The sequence below is a fragment of the Cricetulus griseus genome (genome assembly GCF_003668045.3).
Source record: "Cricetulus griseus strain 17A/GY chromosome 1 unlocalized genomic scaffold, alternate assembly CriGri-PICRH-1.0 chr1_1, whole genome shotgun sequence".
Lineage (NCBI taxonomy): Eukaryota > Metazoa > Chordata > Mammalia > Rodentia > Cricetidae > Cricetulus > Cricetulus griseus.
The window spans coordinates 84,131,498-84,139,847 of NW_023276807.1; the positions used below are offsets into that span (position 1 = coordinate 84,131,498).

The 8,350-nt window shown below is 41.1% G+C and overlaps 1 long non-coding RNA gene across 1 annotated transcript in view; it reads left to right on the plus strand.

Annotated features, from left to right (window-relative positions):
• The window catches only part of LOC118239727, a 30,816-nt gene extending 22,472 nt beyond the window's left edge, over positions 1–8,344 (plus strand). The window contains exon 3 of the long non-coding RNA XR_004772579.1: positions 8,150–8,344. This is a non-coding gene — a long non-coding RNA (uncharacterized LOC118239727). The remainder of the gene's footprint in view (positions 1–8,149) is intronic.
• The last annotated feature ends 6 nt before the right edge of the window (positions 8,345–8,350 follow it).

The window sequence follows — 8,350 nt, forward strand, 5'->3', positions numbered from 1 at the left end:
GATTGGGAGAAATAAAACTCACAAAGGAATGAAGGAAATGACAAGGCAGGTGAAAGAGAGGACAGAAGTATTCAAGGGAAGGTGGACAGATGTTTAGAAACAAATAAACCCAGCATTGATTTTATATGTAAATATCAGCAAAAGCACTCGGAAACTGACAATTGAAACTTGTCACTCTTTTTGTTTGATTTTCAGGACAAGGTTTCTCTGTTGTAGTCCTAGCTGTCCTAGAGCTCACTCCATAGACCAGGCTGGCCTCAAACTAGAAATCCACCCACCTCTGTCTCCCAAGTGCTGGAATTAAAGGCATGTGCCACCACCACCACCACCACAGGGCTGAAACCTGTCACTCTTATTCAGTGTGATTTGGGCTCCCTGTTGGTCTGGGAAAGAGCATATTAATGGGTTAGAGGTAGTAGAAGCTTGATCCAAGCAGGCTGAGGAGTGAGAAAAAAAAAGTTCACATATAAATGAGCATAGCTGGAGAGATATCTCAACCTCATAAGTGTGAGAACCTAAGTTAGCATCCCCAGTCTTCATATGAGGACCAGACATGGAGGTGAATGTCTGTAAATTCAGCTCTGAGAAGGCACAGGCAGGAAATGCCCTGGAGCTCTCTGATTAGTCAGTCTAGTTGAAATGATGAGCTCCAGGCTCAGTGAGAGACCCTGCCTCAAAGTATAAAATGGAGAGCAATGGAGAAGGATGCTCAATATTGATCTCTGGCCTCAACGTTATTTGTATATAGGTGAACACACCCATACCGAGGCATAAACACACACACACACACATACACACTCACACACCATTAAAGAGGAAAATAGCTACACATAGTCAATGTTGAAGACTGGGTAAGGTAGAAACTATCACAGCTTCTATGGTGAACTAGGAGACAGTTGGAAGGGTGAGGTGAAAGCAATATATTTGTTCATATCTGCTTTCACTGAATGAGTAAATCCACATTAAAATTACATACAGTGTGTGTGTGTGTGTGTGTGTGTGTGTGTGTGTGTGTGTGTGTTTAGGTCAAAGGATAGGGTCACGAATTGAACTCAAGTTGTTAGGTTTGGCAGCAAGTACCTTTACCTGCTAAGCCATCTTGCTGGTCCAAAATCATATTTTTGATAGGATTATTTTTTCTGATACAAGACTCACTATGTAGTCCTTGCTGGGCTGGAACTTGCTATGTAAAGCAGTCTGGCCTTGACCTCAAAGAGGTCTGCCTGCTCCTGTCTCCCTGAGATTAAAGGCGTGCACTATCAGGAACAGCAGCCCCCTCTCCCCACTAGGGAATTCTTGTAGAGATCTATCTTTGGAATGTAGAAGTTATCATAAGTGAGGAGAACATGAGTAGTCTATAGATCAAGGCAGTGGGTGGTCAGATGGGCTGCAAGAGACCTGGATAAGTAGACAGCCTTCCTGGATAATTAGCAACAATCTTAGGTGTCTTATCGGATTGAGATGGACAAATTGCAACTGGCAATTGTAGAGCTTAGATTTCTGAACTTAGAGAACAAATGACTTGCAGTGTTTCATTTGAAATAAATTGATTTCTTGTGGATTTTCAATAATAATTTTCTGTATGTTTACTATTAGTCTTTTTGATACAAAACAGTGAATATAGACAGTATTTTCCAAGAAGGATCACAGTCTGCCAGCAGGTGTTATTCTCACAGCTCCTGCTGGGTTTCCCTGTGCTCAACATTTATGGATAGCCTGCCACCTGCCTCCAATACTGTTACTATGACAACATGTCTGGTGATTCTGCCCCTTGGAGACATGTGATCCCTAGCCCTGTGGCAGAGCTTATAGGCTGAGCACATGAGGCCTGCATTCAGGCTTAGATTTTATTTATTTTCAGTGTTAGCACAGTTTCCCACTTTCCCATTAAAGTACAGAAAGAATGCAAAAGATGCATTTCCTGCCAACAGAGGAAGAGAAACAACACAAAGAGGAACTAAATATGAGCATATAACAACTGTTATGTGCTGGGTGTCTTTCCTTACTGGAAAAAAGCTGGCTTGGAGAATGGGGCTGAGAACTTGGTCACATGGCTGTCATCTCAGGGGGCATGGTATAAGACAACTCCCTTGATTGGGGACCAAGAAGAGTGTGGTTGACCTCCTGGTTGTTTTGTGAGTGTGCTGGCTGTTTTGCAATATAGTAAAGCTAATGCTGGAAGGGCTCTGACTCATTCTGCTGGCCTGGGGGCCATCTGGCCTCTTCAAGGGTTGAGTGTGAGTGTGTCAAGTTGTTCATGCATATGACAGCATCTGCAGTTGAAGGAGTTTTCTGCCAGTGCAAAGCCTGCCACAGCAACGGTCTTCAGCTAACACATCAACAAAGGATCAACTCTCTGTATGGTCTGCTCACCACATCAGCTAATATTTCTCAACACACCAAACCATTGTTTTGGCTGAGTCATAATGACACTTCATTGGTGCATTATTTTCCTATATTTCTGCTTATTAATGAGTTGCACTTATTTTAATTAGTGCAACTGACATCAGCTCATGTACAGACTGGAAGAGAACACTTTGTCTAATATTAACTCTCTTAACTGATACCAGCCATTTTACGTGTAATGATTACATTTTGATTTCCGCAGTTAAACATTTGTTCCAAGAAGTCAAGTCTGTGGATTTGACCTAAGAGATCAAGCACATCTAGTGTTCTCCATAAAAATTTTCTAGTTGCTATTATACTTCTGTTTGATCTAAAAATCCATTATTCTCTTCTACAAGCTTCACAAGTAATAACATAAAATTAATTATAACCGTATCATTGATAGCAATATCTATTCCCAGGTTCTCAGTTGATAAAATTACTTTAATTCAATTATTTGCCTTCCATTTTATTCTTCCATTCACCAGCAGCCCTAGTAATTATTCGCCTTTTATGTCTTCATGAAACAGGTTCAAACAACCCATCAGGAATGCATTCAGATTCCAACAAAATCCCATTTCTCTCTTACAGTTCAATTACAGAATTTTTAGGTTTCCTGTTTTTGATCCTCATTCTTCCTATGGTATTATTCTTATCTGAATGGAGGTGAGCCAGACAGTTACACCCTTGTAAAATCCCCTTTACATGCTGCCACACATTAGACTTTGTCTTCATTGCCTAGGCATTCTTGCACTCAATTTCTAACAGTCTAGACCATTTGCCTTTCTATCCTATCATCTCAGCTACCTCGTGTTCCCAAACATGGAGTCTGATATTCTGACCACTCAGTCAGTGTATCCTGAAATCTAGCAACTGACTGACACATTGAGGTGGATGGAGGCCAACCATCAAACAGTCCTTCATCACCTGTGGACTCATAGGCCTAGCCTGCTAGTTCCTCATTGTTTTCATCCTAATTTCTCTTATAACCTTTCTAAAAAGAAAACAAAGAACCCCCCCCTAGCATAGCAAATACTTAGATCTTGTAAACCAAAGAATGGAGACTCAGTGTTGCTGGGACAACAAAGAAAGAAGCAATGATCACTTTCGAAACTCACAGCTGACATTCTAATCTAAACTAATCCTGATTTCTGTTCTTGAGATCTGTATTTCTTTTTTTAAAAAAATATCTTTTTACACTCATGTCTTATTTATTTATTTATTTACTTATTTATTTATTTTCAAGACCTGGTTTCTCTGTGTAGCCCTGGCTGTCCTGGAACTAGCTCTATATAGCTCAGGCTGGCCTTGAACTCTTAGAGATCCACCTGCCTCTGCCTCCCAAGTACTGGGATTAAAGGCGTGTTGCCACCTTTTTTGTTTTAATTTTTATTTTGTGTGTATGGATGTTTTGTCTACATATATGTTTGTGCTCCATATGATGTATGTGTTGTGCCTGCAAAGACAGAAAGGGGGCATCATATCCCCTAGAACTGGAGTTACAGACAGTTGTGAGCTGTCCTGTGGGTACTAGAAATCAAACCCATATCATCTGCAATAGCAGCCAGTACTCTTAACCACTGAGCCTTCTCTCCAGTCCCATATTCTTATTTCTCAAGTGCAAAGTCAATATCTAAAATTTTCCCTAAATTTTATTAATAAACACATGTTGTACATTATGTTGCATCCTACATATAAACATACATTAAACGTATGACCCCATGTAAATAAACAAGTAAGTTATAGCAATGAAACATCAATGTATTAATCTTCAAAAATTATTTACAATGTGAATATACGTTTTCGAATTAAACCTTTGATTTTTACATATTACATATTAGTCATCCATACATGGTATATTAAGTAAAATCAATCATTGTCAATATGAGTGACATCTCCCAAATTTGTCTCTTGTCTAGTGCCATTCCAAGCCCCTACTACTTGGGAATTTCTGATCTGAGACTGTAGCTCACATCTGGCTAACACCTGGGGGTCTCCGCTCACACCTGGCTTTTGCCTCAGCACCACAACAGCAAGATCTCTTGCTGGTTCCTCTTAAGACTCATCACCACAAATGACTGACTAGGTGTTGTTTGTTTTTAGGATTGACTCAGCATGGCAATGAAGGCTGTGACATAGACAGTTATCATGTTGCTGGGTCTTTAATACTGTTTTCACATACAAATCAGGAGGGGCTAATTTTTCATGTTTGTTGGACATGATAAATATGAATGCACATTTATGAATCAGGCAGTGTAGGTGTGTGTACACCTGCCTCTGAATACATACATCCCACGACTATGTAGTCAACCCCACCGAGTTATCTCCTCTTCCATGTCAACTCTTTGTCTCTGGTAAAGTCAGATCACACAGCCTACCAGTCGCCGGCCCCCAACAGTCTTCATACAGAGTCTAACCTTACAAGTGTGTCTAGCCAGCCTCTAGTTAGGTGACTGCTTTCCATGCCTGTTTAAGATTCCTTAGGCTTCCTGAGCTAAAACATCTTTATTTTTTTATAAGGTGCTGAAGTATGCCCCCAACACGAGCATAGCACTTCAGCTCAGTCCAGTACCTCAAGAGAAAAGCTTTTGATTTAAATTCCTAATGCAAATACTAATTCAATATTTGTTCATGTAGCTTAATTTCTAAAACAAAGGCCTGGAAACCTTAGCGGGGTCACTCAAGCTCATAAGCACTAAAGGTTCGGTCTTGGTTCCTTTATTGAATTTTGGTAAACTTACACACACAAGTATCCTCACTTGGAGAGGATGTCTGCTAGACCATAATTATTGTTTTTAATGTTATCACATGTGTTTTTCTGTTTGTATGTGGGAGTTGTGTACAGTATGATGGGTGTGTGCAGGTCAGAGAATTACTTGTGGGAATTGGTTCTCTCCTTCCACCGTGTGGTTCTGGGATATCAAACATAGGTTATCAGGCTTGGGGGAAAGTGCCTTTGCTGAGCCATTTCACCAGTCCCTAGCTCATAATTCTTTTTAAAAATTTGTGTGTATTCAGGAAGATTTGGTGGACTTGGTGGAGCCCCAGTTGGGGGCCCTACCCTGCCTGGGGAGTGGTGGGTGGATGGGGTGCGGGGGTAGGTTGGAGGTTGGGGAGAAGGAATGGGGGTGAGGGGAGGGAGAGGGAGAGGGGAATTACATGTGAAACAAGCCTGTTCTTTAACTTGAATTAATAATAATAATAATAATAATAATAATAATAATAATAGAAAAATAAATAAATAAAAAATAAAAAAATAAAATCATAAAAAAAAGAAAAAAAATTTGTGCATATTTGCTTATTTCTTCCATGTGTGTTCATGCACGTTGGAGTACAAGTCAAAGGAAAACCTGAGGGCATGGGTTTTTCCCCATTATATTACGTGACTATGGACGAAGTTCAGGTCCTCAGGCTCAGTGGCAAGCACCTCTGCCGCTGAGTCATCCTGAGGGATCCGAGGGGCAGGTACCAGGCTTTCTAACATGCACCTCAAAATGCTTTGCCACAGCCCCGGGATACAGCAGTATGCTCCAGCAAGATGGCTCAGCTGCTAAGGGTGTTTGCTGTGCAGCCTGGCTGATGCCCAGAACTACACAAAAGTGGACAGAGAGGACCAACCAAGAGCTGTCCTCCACATATGTACCCCCCATATCATGTATATGTGTATGCACACATACACTCAGACATAATAATACTTATTTACTTAAAATAACTCAAGCAATGAGCAAAAGTTTCACTTTTGTTACTGTAACTTCTGTAAATTATAATATTTATAGTTGGTAAATGCCATTCCAGTCACTACAGTGACATGATTAACCCTAATGAATAATGCCCCTGGTACCCATCACTCACTATAAAGTATGTTTCAGAACACATTTAAGCCAAGCAGTGGTTGTGCACGCCTTTAGTTCCAGCACTTGGGAGGCAGAGGCAGGCAGATCTCTGGGAGTTTGAGGCCAGTCTGGTCTACAGAGTAAGTTCCAGGACAGCCAGGGTTATTACACAGAGAAACCCTGTCTTGAGAAACAAAACAAAACAAACAAAAAGAAAAATTTAAACAAGATGAAAATTTAATTAAGCTGTAAAAAAAAATCATGTAATTAAAGATAGTATGAATATACAACAGTTCAGACCCAAAATGGCATTAGATATCCCACGGTGCATAGAAAATTATAAAACAAAATTATGCACAGAACACTACTAGCTACTGTTTGAAACACAAAGACCCAGGGGTGCTTCTGATGCTTCAACAGTGTCTTTTATATGTGGATAACCCTGGCCTGCCTCACCACCCCTGACACAGCCTGTATATGCCAACCTTCTCCCATCCTCCTCACCACTCCTGCACACTCAGCCTGTATTACTCCGCCCATCCTAACAAGGACAGAGAGTAAATCTAAGTCTAAATTTTAGAATATTAGGTGAAAGTATGCCCAGGGGATTGGAAACCATGAGCTAGATTTTCCTTCCTTTATTTAAAAGCAAAGCAAAATAAAACAAAATCCTTACATTTATTTTGTTGTCTTTGGAGGGAGCTTACACCATAGCTTATGTGTGGAGGTCAGAGGACACCTTCTGGAGAGTCAGCGCTCTCCTTTTACATGTGGGTCCTGGGGATTGAACTCAAGTCATCATGATTTGCTAGCAAGCACCTTAATGCACTGAACCATCTCATCAGCCCCAGATTTTCTTAATGAAGAGTATTCATGATGATGTTTATGAAACTCAGGAGTAAATGGATTTACTAGTAAATTGAGAATAGAGATGTTAATTGAGTTGGACAATACAACATCACACATCACCAGGATCTCATATAAATCATAACTAACAGTTAATAACCTCATGGGACAGGGCAGGATCCTGGAGAAGGAAAAGCCTTTCAGGCTGGGAACCCAAATGCTTTTGATAGGTAAAGTCTGAAACAAGTGTCCTACGTGAAAAAAGCACCTGAAGGTTGCTTAGTGTACTGTTCCATTTAATAGCATCCTGTTTTGTTTTTTAATATATGACATTCTTGGAATAAAATTAATGAAAACAGATTCATGGAATTGGGAAGATGGCCCAGTAAGAGTTTAGGTGCCCAGCACCCATGTAAATATACAGGTATGGCTTTGGGGGCCAGCCAGCCTAGCCAAAAGAGTGAGTTTCTGGTTCAGCCAAGGACTTTGTTTCAAGGCAATCAGGTGCAGAGAGGCAAACAATAAACCTAATGACCTACTCTGGAGTATCACATAGGTCCATTTGCATACTCATTTGCATGTAACCACAGACACACCAACAACCGAATTAAACGGTTACAAGAGGTGCAGAGGCAATGGGCGCAGGATGGAAATGGGTGTGGTTGTGAGGGCTCTGGTGGTGGTGCTGTTCTGTGCTGTCTAGCAGTATCAGCACTTTGTTTGTGATATTGTATCACAGATTTTTGTTTCATTTTACAGTTCTGGAGATTGAACCCAGGGCCACATGCATGCTAACCATGTGCATATTCCTAGATTTCCTAGTTCTCCAAGTCAACAGGAAGGGCTTGCCCAGGCTAGACCCTTTGTTTCTGCTGCAGCCCACTCTGCCATTCCCCTCTGCTAAGCCCCTTAGCTCTGACAGCAGCTCTTATGTGAGGCTACGAAGGTGGAATGGAAACAGCAGCAGTTTTCAGGGAGCAGAGACCTAAAGCCATGACCCTTCTTCAGTGATGTGCTGAGCCTCGCGCAACCCAGCTGTCTGCATGCTGGCCTCACAAAACTCCCGTTTCCCTTCAAAATAACAGGAAAAGAAGTAATAAAGATGTATTTCCTGCCAACCATTTGGGACAATGAGAGAAAAGGAGGAACTATAAAGTGTGGACACTATAACCATTGTGTACCCAGGTGCATTTCCTCGGAGGATAAGGATGGAAGACTTAGTCACAGGGCCTGAGAAAGTCATACAAAGAAGCTGCCTTGACTGGGGGACAAGAAGAAAACAGACA